Consider the following 19,178-nt stretch of genomic DNA (forward strand, 5'->3'; position numbering starts at 1 on the left):
TGTTAATGGTGCCGCTGGGTAGGGACAAACGACTTTTCGCCCTCCCCCTGGATCCGCCTATGTGTTTACATGAATGATATAGCTCCTTCTACAACCTATGCAGACTTAATAGTAGTCGATTACTAATTATAAAGATACGTATTACTGCTCGAGGCTGCATATGGTATTTTGTATACACATATAGCTACATTAATACATTAATTTTGATACATTAATTGACATTTAGAACTTTATCTCTACTACAATTTTTAATACTAACTGGGGTGGTACGGTCACAGAGAAACGTATTTTTAAAGAAAGAAAAAAAGCTAATCAAGAGCAAGAAAAGGAAGTTGCTTCTTAATTTGATTTGATCTGTATTTTATGGACTGTTCTATTAGCTATGGTCTAACCCATCACGACAAGGAAATGGCCTCATTCAGTGACCACAATAACTCAGAAAGAATTAGGGAAGCAAGCAGCCTGAGCCTAATGAAGAAGTTTGGGTTTGAGACTAAGATTTCATCTCACCATTTGAATAGTGTTACAGAAAACAAAGGACAAATTTCCATCATGACGACCGCTTTAAAAAAAGATTTACTACCTTCTCGATCGAGTATTTCCACTAGAATCGAATCTGACAGTGAGATTGCTCTCACTAAAGTCGACTGTTTTAATCAATCAAATTTGGAGTAATTGTGACATATTAAGGCACAAAAACCAAATATCAACAGTATGAAGAGAACGCAAAGCTGTCACACGATCACATACCACAAGTGTCTTCAAATCTTATTTTAAGCATAGGATTGAAAATCACTTTGTCAATAATTTCGAAAACTTTGCTGATTCGGAACACCCGAATTTTCTGACACGGAGTTCCGGATCCGGATCTAAGATCCGGTTTATCGGACCCGAAATTTCGGACCTGGATCTTCGGACCGAAGTGGATCCGGATCCAAAAGTATACGGATCTGGCCATCCCTACATAATATATGTACAAAATGTCGTTCTTGTATCTTGAAAACTGAAGTCGGGAGAAATTTTTGAAAGTCTGAAGGTGACTCCTTTTTTCATGTAAGTTTGGGTGGATCCGGACAGTTCTGATGTTTCTTTCTTTTACTACTACCCCACTAAACGAAAATATCCAATACTTCGTCATATTATTTAATGATATGTTGGTATGCATGTATATACAACTGAAATAGTTTTCCTGGAATGGCATGTTAAACAATAATTTTCTCAAAGTTGACGAAATCTTTGATTTGCAAATTTGGAAGGGTGAATCCGGACAGTAGGTTGGCGATTCGGGACACTGAACTTTGAAGGAAGATATATACATGATAGGTATATTTTAGCTTACTATCTTGCTACACTAACATTCTAATATGATAAGTACAGAATATAAATGCAAATATATGATAAATACATACAAATTACGAACATAGCAATTTCTATACTAATTTCTTCAGTGTTGAAATTGTAAGCTAAATGCACAGTAGTGTAACTACCACTATAGTCTTTAATCATTAAACATAGTACTCACATTTGTTTCCATTAGAACTACATTGTACTACTATTTTTTAGCAAGTAACAACTAGATTATTAGTAAAATGTATAATATGTGTGCACTGAGACTAGCATTTATTATTATTATTATTATTATTATTATTATTATTATTATTATTATTATTATTATTATTATTATTATTATTATTATTATTATTATTAGCTACTTCCTCAAATACAGCTCATGAGATTTTGTTGATATCTCGTAAATAAATGTTTCATAAATAGCCTTAACACATCATAGTGATTTGTCATTAAAAAGTCTAAAACTGATGTTTTAATTTTGAGGCTGAGTTTCCTTCAAACGAAATTTTCCGAAAACATTATTTTGTTCGTATTTCATAAATACATGTCTCAGTAATAACTGTATCATAACATGATTTAGTTTCCGAAATTAGAGCAAAAATGTTCAGTGCGGTGGTCCGTATTTTTTATTTACATACATAAAAGCAAAGTCAAACAAATGAACCTAAAATACTTTTTTTATCCCTGTGCGTAGTTTATTAGCATAGTCCTCACAACTTTAGAATATAAATTTACACAATGTCAAAATCCATGTTTCAACTGCAAATAATAATAATAATAATAATAATAATAATAATAATAATAATAATAATAATAATAATAATAATAATAATAATATAATCTATGCATGGTGAGTTGTTGATAATTTCGCATTCTAAAATACGACTTTCGATTCTCTATCCACCCTCTTGAAAAAGTCTTGCCCCCCCGTAAGAAAAGAACTTTCTGGGTACACACGTGGTTATCCTATTTATAAATTCACGTCATATGACCTTACAACTCATCCAATAGTTTGCATCATTTATATACAAGTTCTTAGGCTTCATGTGTGAACGCAATTCAAGAACCTAATTTTTATAAATTTCTTTTTCATAATACCTTAAGGACTAAATCTTTCAGAAATAAAGAACAAGATTCATAAAGAAACTAGAGGGTAATTCAATATTGCCACAAAACTTCATACCTTTCCTAAAACAATGTAAGAATCGTTAAATAATTGAATCTGCTCTTAATAAAGTAGTAAACAGCTTATTTTAAAATTATATCAGCTCCATAATATCATTCACTACCAAACAGACCTTAGTGTTTGTTTCAAGAGCCCAGTTACTTTATCTTATTCCTTTTGTTCCACCACCAACAGTCTGAGAACCGAGAGCAAGAGTGAAATGAAAGGTAGGTGTTGAAGAAATCACATATGTTCTCTTACTGTGCACGGCCTTTACTCTCATGCATATTTCACGAAAAAAAGGAAACTGAGTCCGCTATCTTCTCTTTTCCCCTTAAGATTTGTGATATGAAAAGGTTCAATGATCATCTTTTTTTTTTTTTTTTTTTCATAATGGAAAATACCCTTCACAAAAGAAATTTTTTGTTGGAAAAGCAATATTTGAAAGAACCCCTTACATGTTATGCAACCGGCTACATTCAAAAGTAAAAGGGGAAGCCTAGTAATCAGACTTTGAAGACATGTCGGAATCTTCCTGATTCTTGATCGAATGATCTACGTGGCGTGTGTGTGTGTGTTTTTTTAATAAGTACCCTTTTTGAAATACGGTCGCTGCAACGCTGCAGTCGGCATCCCGCGCATGCGCGTTGTGTACGTACATCTCTTGGCAAGCCACATACGCCATTACGGAAACATTTGACCCTTTTCACGTTTGTTTGTTAGTGTATGGAGAAAACATTATGAGCGATAACAGATAACAACGAAATCGTAAAGCGTCTGTTCTTTATAACTTTTTCGTCAACTTTTTGGTCTAAATCTTCAGTGATGGCAGAAGGTCCCCTACTTCGTTCCACATCATGAACATTCATGCGGCCATCTTTAGAAAGCTCTAAACCTATTTCTGTACCATTCCATCGTTTATAATGTTTTCTCCACACACCTCACTAATCTTGCGATGAATTTCAGCCACTAGGACTAAGAAAACGAATCACAGCACGCATTTCACAATCGGAGGACTCTTAATCAGTGGAGGCAATATAACTATACACAAAGAAACGTAAATACGGTCAAATATTTCCATAATGCCGTCTATGCCTTATCAAAATATGTAAGTACACAGGACACATGTGCAGGATGCCGGATGTTTCAAAACAGTACTTACTTATAAAAAAAAAAAAAAAAAAAAACATGTCTCGTATAAACCATGAGAGTCGTTCAGTACACTCTTAATACTGACCATGGTGAAGAAAGTTAACAGAAATGAAAATATGGTCATTTTTCAACATAATCCCTTTTCCTTTTAATGCACGTTGTCCATCTCCGCTCCAAAACTTCTATACCCTATTGGAAGATTCCTCTTACTCCTGAATCCACAGTTCAGAGCATCCATGATGGCATTGTTATCCCGAAAATCCTGCTGAAAAGGATGCCACTTCAAACATAGAAACACATGAAACTCACTTGGAGTTAGGTCAGTCGAAGAGAGGAGATGAGCAACCAATTCAAATTCAGTTGTATGAATTTTAGCCAGGGCAACGCCGGACTTGTGGGTGGGAGTATCGTCTTGATGCTGCAGCATTCCATATGTCAACATTCTAGTCACTTGCTCTTTATTGCAGCTTGTAATTTTGGCATAAGTTCAGCATATATACGATTCGTAATATTGAACCGTAGTTGTGGTTCTATGTTTCAGATAATCCAACAGCAGTATCCTCTTGGCATTCCAGATTACAGTTGCCATAAACTTTATGACTGGTGGTTGAACACGTAATTTCTTCGGGGGTAAGAAGCTGGTGTGTTTCCATTACACTGAGCTTTGATTGGATCCGGAGACAAAACTGTGGATCCATGTTTTGTCCAATATGGCTAAGGATTCCTCTGGATATGGGTGAAATAAGTTTAAAAGTTGCCTTGAAGACGTCACTCTGTTTTTCTCCTGATCCAAATTTTGGTTTAGCGGGACCCAATGAGCCAAAACTTTCTTCATACATAAGTGGTTCGTTAAGAAATTATGAACTGTGCAGGTTGACAATCCTGTACTCTCTCTTAAATACCTGATTCCACCAAAAAAAGTAGAGTCAAGTCATGCATTTATTACTACATTCTGCCAGACAAAGAATAGAGACTTGAAACGATATCAAGTTCCATTGAAATTCGAAAATCAGAATATGGAATATGCAATTTAGAGCTGACAAGGAAACCGATTCAAGTGTGACACGAGACTGTAGACGAGTTTATGCGTAATCGAAGTGTTTATGTGAACAATGAATTCCATTAGAGGGAAAAAACACTTGATCTCAATCGTTCCGGAGATACAGAGGGGTAAGAGGAACGCTGGTGCTCTGATATTGTGTGGATTTTCGGTTATGTTGCGAGTGAATATGTTTGAAAATTGCATTTTAACGTTAAGAAAGATGCACCAAAGTGAATAAAAGTGGTGTTGAATGTTGAGGTGAGTGGCGTAGCTTTTACCCGGGGCCGGAAAAGAAGGGGCTATGTGGAGTAATAAACGGCATGGACACGAGGAACAAAACTGTATGATATTACTTGCTAATATATTATGTCTTCAGTTCGTAGGAAATGAGAAAAGTGATATGAAAATGTATTAATTATATTGCCAAAGATCAGAGACGTTATTATATGAACAAAAATACAAGGTTATATTCTGTGCAAAAGCGCTTTAGAAAAACAAAGCAAATAATATGAAACGAACACATATTGTTGCAAAAGTCAGTACGACAGTGTGTAGTTGTGTGACATATACTAAAACGCAAAGTAAGAATCAATAAACAAAAACAGTATCTTCAACTTTAAAAAATGAAACTTGTACGCCTGATATACTACAATATATATCACATAAAGTTGTTGCATGTAAACAACACTGACGTCACAAAGTAAAATAGTTCCTCATACCGTCGTACGTAAGAATATACCTTGTGAAACGATACAAAGTTGTAAACGCAAGGTCAATGAAAAGTTCGGACAGCCACCATTCTTTACATTTTTCATCCTATTTGACCTGACAATGCTCTTATTTGATTCAGCGTACCAAAAATACCTATATATGGACACCTTACACGCCAATTTCAGGCAACAATGGAACTCCGTTAATTTCTCCTTCCCTCTCCAAATCCTTCTTCCCTTAGAATTTTTATGGACTCTTCGGTTTTGCAACCCTCATGTTTAAGACAACGTATTACTAAAGTTTCGTGAATGGAGGAATTCTTAATTTTTAAAAGTCTCTTTTGCTTGTACTATCGCTACTATTCAAAAATTCGCAAAATATCGGAGACCCAGCCTTCCCCTTATTCCTATATATCTCCGAAACGGTTGAGATCGAGGGTTTCTCCCTCTAATGGGTTTAATTGTACACAAAAACACTTCATTTGCGCATAAACTCGTCTACAATTTCGTGTCACACTTGAATCGGTTTCCTCGTGAGAAGAACTTGCCAGGCAAAAATCTCTCTAGACAATACTGGATATCGAAATTGTTTTCAGCACTAATGTTACAAATTCCTTTTTTCAAGATTCGGCTTTTAATAACACTTTTAGCTTCGTTTCAGAATATGTATACGAAAGCGATCAATTCTGGAAATCTGAAATTGTCACGAACAGCTGATTTCAATTATATTTCGGTTTTATCTAAATGTAAAGATTATCGTGATTGTACATCTGGGATTCAGAACTAACTACAAATAGTAAAAATATATGTTTCTGAAAGTAAAATAGCCAAATATTAGAATATTTTATAAGTGATTCGTTGTCATCTGATACATGTTCTAGTTGATCCCTATATGCGAAACCATTGGTGGTGAGTTTATTGTTACCGGATAGGAACAGACAATATTCATTTTAATTCTATAGGATATTCATTACGAGTCATGCTATTACTAGTTACATAGAAAATAAATGTTGCCACCCACTCATACTTTTCCCATTATTTCTAGTAGTAGTGTAAAACAAATGGTCTTTGATAGTATAACGTTCTCCTGTTTTATTTTCATAGTTGTTACAATTCATAGCTCTTCGAATCAGGAAGTTATTTTGTTACAAAAATGGCAAATAATCCGTATTATTATCAGAAGACTTGTTTTGAATAACTACATATGCATCAGCAAGAGATACCAGTATACACGTAGACTACGATTTGCATACAGAGTGGTGACTCTCATATCGCGAGCTCCATAGATATAATTTCGTGTACGTAATAATCATACTTGTACTCTCCCGTGACTCATATTTTTATTATTTTTTTTTACAAATTAATAACAATTTATTAAAGAATACATCTATCCACTAGTATAGTTCCCTTTGTCTAAAACTAGGGACAGCGGTGGTTCAGTGGTTTTTCCGTTCGCCTCTGATGTGAGAACTCTTCATTATTATGGAAATGATAGTGATCAAAAAATACCCAAGTTTTGGATTTGTGAATTTGGATCTTAGAATAGTGTATAGTTTGTTTAACCTCCGTTATTCTTGGAAATTAAGAAATGTTGAAATACTTCATTTGAATTTCTGTTGGTTTAGTTATACGCACATTGATGTGCAGAATTTCGTTCAGTAATTGCTGTTATAATAAGAATATAACTCTGCTTGTAATTTCTCCATGCACAAATCCTGCGGAGGATAGATTGTTTGTTAGAAAATTAAATTAACTTACTCAATCTGATATTTTAGTTGTTTTAAACATGTTCAACCACCATAAAAAAAACACGTTTAAATAATTTGTTTAAAACGTTTAAAACAAACTGAATAAAACAACAGCCTTCGTTTTAAACATGTTTTAAACACTTGTTTTAAACATTTTGTTTTAAACATATCAACCCTGAAATTTGCAACCGATTTATTTACAACAATAAAAGTGATTGGAATAATTAATTGGAACATTATGATGCCTACTATCTTAACATGAATTTCGATTCACCATATGCATTATGCAGCCTTTTCGTTTGATTGCTGTTTGCTTCTGAGTGATGCAAGTATACCCTAATTTCATTTTTAGTGACCATATCCTTGACAATCCTCTCTATGTGAATATTTCCTTAAGAATTTGAATGATTTCCGTACACTTTCATGTTTCAGCTTCATTTAGTACGTCAACTAGCGTGGCACTCAGCACAAATGTTTGGTATCGAAGCATCACAACTATTGTGTATATGATTAAGAGTATGTTAAGTTCAACTTTCCTTCCCAGCTATTGCTTAAAGTGTGATTCAAGCTAGTACTTACGGTTTGCATTTTACGGAAGTAGCCCTACAAGGGTCGAACTAGGGATCACACGTGCTAGTTAGACACTTGACCACCAAGAGACAGTCTAATGTTTCTGCATATCAATATTGCACGTAAATGGCAGATATTTCTTACGTCCTTTTCTCTTTTCAGATTATAACTCTTTTGATTGGTTTGATACACCTTTCTTGTTCTGAGCCAAAATTTTCATTTGTCTAACTTCTTTTCCCTACATGTTATATAATTTGTTTCGTATATTACAGTCACTGTCTTTCATTAAGTATTTTTCCTTCTGCCATTCCCTCCATTGCTAATAGCGTGATTCTTCCATGTGTCATAATGTGTCCAATAATCTCTTCTTTTCGAAATATTCTACACTTTACTCCCCCTAGCATTTCTAATAGTTTACTGTTCCATTTGATACCTTATCTACCTACCATTTGCAACATCCTTCTGTAACATTACATTTCGGAGGCTTCTATTTTCCGTTTTCCTTCTTCTTCTAGAGTTCATGTTTCTAGTCCATACAACATCGCCCTCCATACATATGCTTTTGTCAGCCTTTCAAGTCTCAAGTCGATGTTTCCGTTTAGAAGCGTTTGTTTTTCTTCGAACCTTCTTCACCTCAGCTATTCTGGAATTTACACCTTGTTTGCACCTCTTGTTATTTCACTCCGTAACTTACAGAACTTTTGCACCTCTTGCATCAGGTGATCTCCCATTTTGGTCGTCATTTTCCTTGCAAGTTTCATGACCTTGGTTTTGCTCTTGATCTTCATATTGCCTTTGCGAAGTGCCAATTGCATTTCGTTTAAACTTGCCTCTATTTTTTTCTCACTGTCTGCCACCATTACGATATCGTCCGCAAATCTAAGCATGTATATGTTCTGGTGACGAACAGTTACTCCTAGGCTGTGAGTGTTCTTGATTTCTTGTATTGCTTCTTCAATATAGAGATTAAACAAAACTAGTGAAATGAGCATCCTTACCTGATCCCCTTCTGAATTGCTGCTTATCCTCTCTGTTCTTCTGATTCCTTGAGAATTTTGAAAATTTTACACTGTCAAACATTTTCTTCAAGTTCACATATACTATATGATTTGCTTTTCCCACTTCAATTCTCTCTTCTATCTATTCTCTTAATGTAAGTTTTGCTTAGCATATTCCGGTATCTCTGTTTCATGAATTATTTTATTAAAGAGCCCCCTCCTTGTCTGATGTCGCTACTCTTCATTCCACAGTTTTTGATTTTCATCTAACTTTTGTTTGTCTTAATCTTCTTTACTTATATATCTAAATGTTGTTCACGTCAACTGTGTATTTATAGTATCCTTTCTGAAAGCGATTGTGGAAGCTTAGAACTTGAGCATCTCTGCGATGTCAAGAAGTCAATTAATACCTTTGCTTTTTAGTTTCGAGTCCAAGTTGGAAAAATTTCGTAGGCCTGGACGGGAGATGTGGGAGGAAACTATTACCGATTGGTAGGGAAAGAATTTCTTTCTTATACATCACGTATTAAAGCATCAGTCTGAACGCTCGTGTTTTCTACACTAACAGTTGTTGCTTTTCGATTCCTCTTGTAGATTTTTGTTTAGCTTGTTGGAGTTCATAGTTGAGGAAATAAAATGTTTCTATGTAAACAATAGTGTGAAAAATGTGTGTTTTAAGCGCGGTAGAATTTCGTCGCAGAAAGTTCTAGAAATTGAAACAATGGAAAATTTATAAAATACGTAAAAATTATAAGAATATACAATAATATATATGGATACCACTAGTGGATTCAGAGGGCTCGTTTGTAGGGGGGCGGATCTTCTCCTGGATAATTAATGTAGGCTTCGTGAAATACGAAGTTCTTACATTAAATCAGAATAAAGTAACGTAATATTTTATGTATGGGCCCAATAAAAATATAATCTTGGGGTAAAACTCTTGTCCCCTACGCATTTTCATGGATTCACCAGTGCTAGGATAAATATATGCATATATTTATTTTGTATATTCGTACTTTCATTTTCCTCTTCTACATATGAAACATGATTAATATACTAGGATTCTAAGTATGTACCATTAGCTTTAAAATGATACGTAAAATTTATGTGGTCATTTCGACGACTGTGTTGAGTTAAATTTGCCTTCTCTTTTTACCCAAATAATTGTATTGTCAGAAGACGTGAGACGATGTGAGTAGTAAGGGCGAAATCAACAAACCCTTGTTTCTTGAAAATGCATTTTGTACAGTCAAAATAATCGTCCATTTATTCTGAAATTGAATTTTCTAAGGGAAAGTGAAAATATTTCCACTATAGGCGTGATCACGACTATTTGGTGTTACTATTCGAATATTCCAAATATAATTTCCGAGGGTTCAGAAAATTTCCTTGGACGTAACTTTTGTTGAATTCACTCTTACTACTACACGGGACACTTCATATGTATAAACGGTTTCAGGTTCTATTCGCGGAACATTGATGATTTCTGTTTTAAATATGTTTTCGATATCTATATTACCATGGATGACTTCAACTAATGTAAATTCAATCACAATAATAACCACAATAAACAGCAAGGAGAATAATACATTTTTAATAGCATAATCAAGAAAAAGAGAGGATAGGTTCAAATTCCGCGGCGAAATCAAAGAATGAGTTTCTTTCCTCCTGTAGCTAACAAAAAGAAGTGAAATGGAATCCTTAATCTAACGTTCAATTTAACAAATCAGTTGTTGTTTTGGAGTGCTTTGTAGGACGTTATCTCAGCGTTTAAGAAATTAAACGAGATCATATTAGCAAAAGTATCAACATACATACAACTCTAAATAAATATATGTCAACAACTTCAATGATAACTGGCAGAATTCCATTTTAATTAATAATTTACTATAAATTCAGTTGATTTGAATATATGTATGACAAGGATAAAAAAAATAGGGATTACAGAAATTTACAATATAAACTGCTCTCCTAGTTTAAAATAATTCGCAAATACTCCAATGATTAGTAACAACGGCAATTCTTATGAATTGTGTAAATGAACGATATTTAATTAAAGCTTCGGCGACAGTTCATTTAACGATAAATAGTGTCTATATTTAATTTCAGCAGTGTATGAACTCTATTACTTTTCTCAACGTAAAGATTACAAATGTGAAGTTCTGTTTACAATATAATATTTCTTTTTAAGTATAATCTAAATTCTGAACTAATTCGAACATACTATTACAAGGAAAGTCCCTACTCTTATCAAATCTTCCAAAAAAATGTACAGATCTTTAGCATTGAATTAGTATTCTAATAAATGCATTCAAGAGTAACTTTATTTCAGAAGTCAGACTCTATGTTAAAGAACACGTATAATTAGTGGAATTAAATTGGTTATGAAAGCATTGGTGGGGTGAGAATGTGGTTGGAAATAATACCGACAAAATCAACGGACACGATGTTGTCCATCACAAACTCATATTGGGATTGAACCAGAGACACCTCACCACAGATGAACGTCCTACCAATAAGCCCCCGCAACCCCGACTGATCTGACAAATCCTTCCTCCAAAGTTCTTCCATATTCATTTTATTGTTGTATTACTATCAGGGATAGCGCGAACGCAGTCCCCACTGCCAAAAATTATGTGCTCGAGTATCCACTTTAGGGATAGCCGCGGAGGTCAACCCTACCAAAGTGCAATGGTAAAGCCTCACCCCGGAGGAACCGCCTTCCTGATCGCGGTAATCCCCAGCACCAGGTAAGTATGTTCGATTAGTTTCACTGTGTGATTTTCATGGCACTGGGTTCTTATGACTTTACGGGTGTTTTTTAACTTTCTTCTCAGTTACTTACAAGATGTTTCAAATTGCAAATATATAATTATACTGTCATAAGCATTTTATATATGGTACAAAATACGTAGAGAAAGTGTACGAAATTTTTACACAATTAGGAATTACTAACTATTTATTAATGATCTCCAAACTACCATCTATATTGTTAAAATAAAACTTGCTTAGTACTATAAAAAGAAATACGTAATTAAGAGTCAATATACATCTGTACAGAGGGGAATGCAATTCTTAAAGATCGTAGGGGAACTATTTTTATTTTATATAAATAAAATAATAATTAATATAAATATAATTCTTTGTAGTAAAAAAATAAAATAGTAGAGCTCAATGTATATTTAACAATGTCGTCAAAGTTATTAGGTGCTTTAGCAACTAGCGTCAACGCGTCTTCAAAAAAAAAAAAAAAAAAAAAAAAAAAAAAAAAAAAAAAAACAGCTATTGGTAATTTTTGTTAAGAGTGTCCACCTAACATAAGAGTTTCACGTTTCTTATTGATATAGCAGTATAGAATTTATTAGAAGCATGTGCTTTTTTAAGCTCAGGGGACAGTTGACCCCTGCCCAAGGGCATCGATCCTGGAGGGGCCGAGAGGGGTTGGGCCTTGGTCATGTTTATCCCATGTATTTTTATGAATATGTATTTTACATATATTTTTATTGTTATATGCATTTTTTATCAATACACAATATTTGGCATAATTTTGGCTTCAATTTGTCTTAAAATCCTCATATAGGTATATGCCTTAGACCCTTGTCTGCAAGCAAACACACATTTGAATGCCCCCCCCCCCCCCAGTTACAGAGAATTCGGCGCTCTTGCCCCTGCTCTTACCAAACGTCTCAGATCTACAAAGGCTTTTATGTAATATCGTTCATTTAAGGGATAATTACGTCATAAAACAAAATCTGTCGTGTGATGTTGCGGTCAAATTTATATTATTTTCCGCTAAATGTTCTCAAAGATGTAACTGATTTTATGTTAAAGTTAACAATAATACACACCCAGCAGCTTACATGTCTGATGTTCTTCCTGGGACATAACAAGCCATACACTCGTTCTTTTATTTGTCCTATAAAACTTTGAATTTTCCACATAGTGTTTTTTGTAGACGCAGAGGCTGAATCTTGTATGGGTGCCATTTACTGTTCATATATACGTGCAGCAACCCTCTAAAACCTTTGACTACTGCCCGGCTCCTTTGATAACTGGTGCGTATTACGATTTAGTCTTTATAACTGATGCCACAAGTGGTGGTGTAATTTCTTCGTTAATTGTTATCGTAAGCAGAGCTGTAGTCAAGGGTATACGGCGGTATTCGCCATACACCCTCTGCTTAATCTTAATATATGCTTGAAGGCGTATAGTACGTTTGCTTCGTTTACACAGTATTCATTTATTTAATTGGGTTATGACTCCAGTGGTAAAGAGACTATATCTGTATTACTTTCGTATCCTAGTTTTAGCTGCATACTCTGCGATCACAAAATGGAGAGAAAAAGGGACTGGGGGTGGGAGCAGAAAAAGAAAAAAGAATGAAAGATTACGTCAGTTCCAGGCCGGTAGCCAGCCCAAAAATGTAGGGGGGCCCGGTAGAAGTTAGGGGGAACCGACCCAACTATATTATAGTTCATCACCATATTATAGTTCATTTGCAAGTCTACCGTGGAAATTTTAGAGGGGCCAGCAAAAATTTAGGGGGCGGCCCCCTAGATCCCCCGTGGATATGGTCCTGATCAGCTCTCTCTCTTTCTGAGTTCGTGTTGTTTTGTTCAGTGAGTATCAGTACGAAAGCTTTTGTTTAATTGTGATATTTGTATTTCCATATCGCTCCTCACAACAATTTTAAAAAATTCTTTCTGGAATATAGGGCGCGATTTTCTCTGTTCCTTCTCAGAGTGAACTGATTACTTTTGCATTTTTCATTCTCATTGCTCATCATTAACTAACTGAAATGCCCAGTATTTGCGCGGGAAGGATAAGATTTATGCAAAATGTTTGAAAGTAAAAAAATATGTAAATAAATGAATAAAGAAGAGCGATGACTTTGGCGTTGTATTTATCAGTAAGTAAAATAAATAAACAAGGAAAAGCAACGCCTTTGGCGCCACTGTCAATTCCCGAGCCATCTGGCATGTTCCTTCTTGCCTAAACTTGGGCTAGAATGTTATCAGTATTGTCACCAATCAGTTTAGCGATCCCGAGAACCGAGGTCGCCGATCCTAGGGAACCATGGGGCCCGGGCTTCCAAAGCTAATGTGGGCCCCTGCATTGTATTTCTAAATATACATTATTTGGCATAATTTGAATTCAATTTGTCTTAAAATCCTCATATATGCCTTCTGCAACAAAACATACATCTGAACGCCCCTCCCCAAAGTTACAGAGAAATCGGCGCCCTTACCGAGAACTATCGATTTAACACTTATACCGGTCATTTTAGGCATGTTATTTCTCATCCCAATGCCATGACGATGGGGTCTAAACTTAAAAGTTGTACGGAATCGAGAGTGCCAATATTCATTTCAGCGACCTCGAAAAAGCTATGGATGTGACACTAATATCCATCGTCCCGGGTACTTATCCTCTCCTTTCGTATAAGCCCGTATAAAAAATACATCCATATGTTCGTTGCATAGGGCAAGAAATTCTTAGAAACGGTCAGAAACGTGCATTCATTTTGGCATCCCACCAATTCCCAAACCAAAAAATCGAAACTGGCTTCGTGCACGATTAGATCTGGTAAAGATCTATCGGTTGACAAACTTTGGTGGCTTTAGGTGACTTATTTCTATGCAAAAATGTGATGACACACACACACACACACATCTCACTCACACATCATTTTATTACTTTTAAGGATGAAGTTTTTTTTTTTTTATCTAAGAAATATCATCAAGTATATGGTATAAAAATGTCTTAGATTCCAAAACATTAGACAGAGTCATAAATAATATCCGATGTAGCAGGTATAGTCTAAGAGCTGTTATTCATACCTATCCATAAGAGTCACAAGGAAAAACGAGTCTTTGCTTTCACTAAACAGATAAAGGTTCATTCAGACTTCTCACAACTGTTTAGTGTGGTGTATGTTAGAATAAACTGTTGTTCCTTACCCGTGAAATGGAGGCTGAAAAAGTTCATATTGGTCATGAAATGCTTTGGAAAGAGTGCTAAAGCGACAACTGAAAAAATATACAGTTATTACACCGCGAAAGACTAATAAGAAATCGAGCAATTAAAAATACAATCTAAAAAGACGAACCGAGTGCGGGGCGTCTTTCCGCAAAGGTAACATTGAAGCAAAATATTCACGTCAATCAACAAGTGATAAAGCAAAAAAGGTTGAGTATATCACAATAAACTATTTGTCACCACCTGGAGAAATTATGGAAAGTCAGCAAGTTAGGATTATGGATACTGCTCAATCTCAGTGCACGGAATAAAGAAGATTGCATATCAATCGCCATAAACCTGTTCTCACGCATATAAATCGAAACTTTTTTTAGGTAGTATTATAACAGGTAATGAAAAGTAGGTTACCTAAGATAATATCGTCTCCAAAAGACAGTAGTTTGAAGGAGGATACCAAAGCAAACATCCATGGAAAAGAGATATTATTGTGTGTGTGGTGGGATTGTCGGGATATAATTCATTATGAGTTGAAGTCAAATTTAATGACACTTCGAGTAAGTTCAGGAGCTTCAAAGAGTGAAGGAGAAACTGAATGAAAAGTGTCCTGAACTCGTCAATCCCAGAAACATCATTGTTTTACACGATAATGATTACCACATACAGCAAGTGTGACTTAAGAAAAAAAATGAGCTTGGATGATTTGTTTTACATCCACTTTATTTCCGGGACTTTGCTGCGACAGATTACCACCTTTCCTGTTCCTTGCAAACTTTTTGAATGGAAAAACTAATTTTGTAGAGCAAGTCAGTCAGGCTCTCGAAAATTTCTTCCAGTCCAAACCAAGGAATTGATACAAGGATGGAATTGATAAGCTGCCTGCAAGATGAGAGAAAATCTTTCGTAATAGTGGTGAATACATAATAAATTAATGTAATTCTGTTATTTAATGAAAGCAAAACAAATGTATGATAAAAAGATCGGAAGTTATGACTCAATTGCGTCGCAGCCTTTATGTTTTAATGAAATTATTAATACATGCATTTTGTATTTTTCATGTTTTTTTAAAAATATCTTCTCTATTGTTAATAGAGCTAGAAATTTTAGGTGTGAGATCTTAATTTTCTTTTGTTATTAAATTAACTTGTCTTGCAAAGGAAACATTAAATAGTTCTAGCACCCCGAGAAAACCCATGGACACGATGTTGTCCACCACAAATTACTTGGTCGAAAATCGAACCAGGGACCCCACGCACCAGAGGTAAGCGCTCTACCACTGAGCTACCATGCTGCGTCTAAGGAAAGGCGTTTGACAATCTTATTATTCCTTCATCAAAAAGAAACCTCTGCATCCAGTAAACCATAGAGTAAAGAAACGTTTTTTTCTGCAGCATATGACCTATTAGCGATGGATGAGTACAGCACTTAGGATGATGAATGGCAACGGAATGGATCAATAGGAGTTTTATGCAAATTAAAGGGAATGTGGTTAAGTTCTAAGACATGGAACAATGTACTGAGAATGATTAATTCATTCAGAATTTCAGTGCTTTCTAATGAATCGTTTTCATTAACATGGAAGCAGTATAAAAGAAACTAAATATTAGTATATTACGGACATAACAAACACTTTTAAAATAGTGTGTATAGACGAATTTTGTTAATCTAATTTATTCGTTACTGTAAATTAGCTTACCGGAGGAAGTCCAGGTATCCCCTAAAACTTCGAAGTTCTTGTTAATATGTGCATTGTGTATGCACCAGGGGCTCACTCACGAGGCGTCCATCCGGTCCGTACCCCGTCCAATCTTAATAACTCGACAGACATTTGTACACTTTGTTAATAATATAATTATACTTGCTTTAACAATGATATGGCGTAAGAGTTGATCTTATCTTATCTTATCTGCACTCTTTCTTTTCTTATAAAACCAAATTAGTTCTGTCATTTAATCCTGAGAATATAGGTGCAAATACCTGAATATTATCGTTTTTCCGGGTGTACAGTCAGAAACAATATTAAGTATAGGTTGGAGGTAGCCTATATGAAATGATAGTTCCAATCTACACTTAATATTGTTTCCGACTGTACAATAAAATCAGTTTAGTACTATATAGACATAGTGTGTTGTAATATTTCCCCCCTCGAAACAAAAATTCAATGCGTTCCTGCTTTATACACAGATGCGGCGAAGGGAAAAATTGCGCTAAGACGAGCTTTTAGTGTGACGCTCTATTCTATTCTAGTTTTAGCACTTTGTTTGTTTTTTTTTTAAAAAAACAAAGATAACCTCAGAGTGCGAAGTCATCATAGTTGAAGAGAGGGAAGACACGAGTGTAAAAACAAATCTTCGTACTGTAATACTTCAACAGTTACAAAGTTGCTAGATCATAATTAAATCTTACTGTTTTCTATGTCATCCTATATCTAACATTAGTTCATTTACTAATTACACATGGAAGTCATGTTAATTATATACCAATTACTGTAATTAATTGGCAAACTTCTGACAGTAGTGTAAGTTCATTTACATCCGGGAAATTATTAACAGGAGGATTTTTTAAAAATATTAAGTTAGAATTCCCCCATCAGCTCAGAATTTTGCACGTTGTCGTACGCGATGTAGACAACTCATCTTATCTTGAAACTTGGCATGGAACTAGACCATGATTAACTTAGTATGAAAATGAAACATTTTCCTACACAAGCCTTTCATTTCCGAGTTACTATTCATAATCAAAGTTAGCGTTGATGTTGAAGTCAAACGTTCGCGAAAAAAAACAAATCTATATATATAAAAGAGAACGCACAAATCCTTTGTTACCTCATCACGCTAATACGGCTGAACCAATTTCTTTTATTTTTGGGGGGTTATTAAGATTTGGACCCTAGATGGTTTTTATCATATCACTTTAATTTTTAATTACCAGTGTCTTGAGATAATTGACCATTCAAGTGTCCATAACGTACAAATCCTTTGTTAGCTTATCATAGCTAAATCTAACCGTATTTATATGCAACCCACATGACCGTGTCACTCGGCGGGTTAACATAAATGACAGGCGATATACAGCGGAAAATAGCTTGAATCTTCTGTTTAAAATTTTTTAATTGATTTGCTTATTTTTACAGACACTTTTACAATATGCCAGCACGTAAGACCAGTAGATTAGGGCGAAGAACAAGAAAGGCTTCATACATGCGAGGCTCAAGCTTCAAAGCGAAAAAGTAAAAATTATCTAATTAACAAGGTTTATTGCGTTACGGGGTGACCCCAGCGAAGCGGGGTGAACGCTGCTAGTTAATAATAAATAAGGAAAAACAAATGGAAACTAAAAATAAATAAAATCCAATAATTCCTTTTAGAGTAGGAATAAAGATACCATGCATAGACCAAGCTTTTAAAACATGATTTTGAAGGGGCCGTGGTTGCTCAGTTGTAGAGCGATGAGACATGTTGTGCGAAAGATCCCTCATTCGACCCCAGCTCGCACCACATGTGCTTTTGGTGGACAAATATCCTGTACATGGATTTCCCCATATTACTCGCATTTTCTCCCATTTTTTAAATTCTACCGTTTGAATCATATCACCTTCATCGTCTCCCTTAGTCTCGGTACATAATCTTGGAACGTTAAACTCAAAAAGGAAACTAATTTAAGGTTAAACTTTATCTTGTTAAAACGTTAAGCAAATTGAATGTGTGTACTCATCCCAGGCTTTAACGGATCAAAAGGAAGCAATAGCAACCCGTATTGCTGGTTGTTCGTAATTTTCGATACTACACATGCAGTGGGTAATATCTACGAAAGAAATAGAAATAATAGACCACTGTACTTTTAATCAAATACATTATTCAATCTAAAAGTGTAAAATACCTAATATATGTATATATACCTAGGTACGCTAGTATAATACAGTAAATGCAATGTTTTTAGTTTTTATCAAGACCTTCGGCTACTCCATTTTGTCTGTTATTTTCAATATCTGTTAAATGGAAGCAAGTAAGACCGATCCGTAATCGGGAAACACATCACTAATTTTCATCGTTCAATTACTGTCATTGTAATACCGTGCTTCCTCAATAATAAGACGGAATCTTATATTAATTTTGTCACTCAATCACTCAAATTTGCTAAAAAAAAAATACATAAGATTTATCTATTTACATAAATGTCAATACGTATCAGTATACCTTTATTATGTATGAAGTAATTCGTCTGGAGTTCGCCTACTACTGGGGCATATTTTGGGGATTAGGCTTGTTATTGCAGTATGGCTTATATTACGAGATATCCGAAAAAAATATTTAGGTCTTATTTTCGTGTTAGATTTCATTTTCCGGGGAATGTTAGTTTTCATCATATTTCTTTATGTACGTGATTTATGTCTTAAAAAGTCCGAAAATTCATCGAGGCTTAACGTGTTTTTTTTTTTTTTTTTTAATATTAAATTTGCTAACTTTC

General features: G+C 34.8%; 1 protein-coding gene and 1 non-coding gene across 2 annotated transcripts in view; one reads left to right on the plus strand and one right to left on the minus strand.

Moving 5' to 3' along the window:
• Positions 1 to 19,178, plus strand: part of LOC145668452 (glycine receptor subunit alpha-2-like) — a 985,563-nt gene that overhangs the window by 25,472 nt on the left and 940,913 nt on the right. The window lies entirely within an intron of this gene.
• LOC145669342 (U1 spliceosomal RNA) lies at positions 11,331 to 11,493 on the minus strand. The gene has a single exon (XR_014128201.1). It is a non-coding gene; the product is annotated as a U1 spliceosomal RNA (small nuclear RNA).

The sequence above is a fragment of the Thermobia domestica genome, chromosome 13 (genome assembly GCF_964235325.1).
Source record: "Thermobia domestica chromosome 13, izTheDome1.hap1.1, whole genome shotgun sequence".
Classification (NCBI taxonomy): domain Eukaryota; kingdom Metazoa; phylum Arthropoda; class Insecta; order Zygentoma; family Lepismatidae; genus Thermobia; species Thermobia domestica.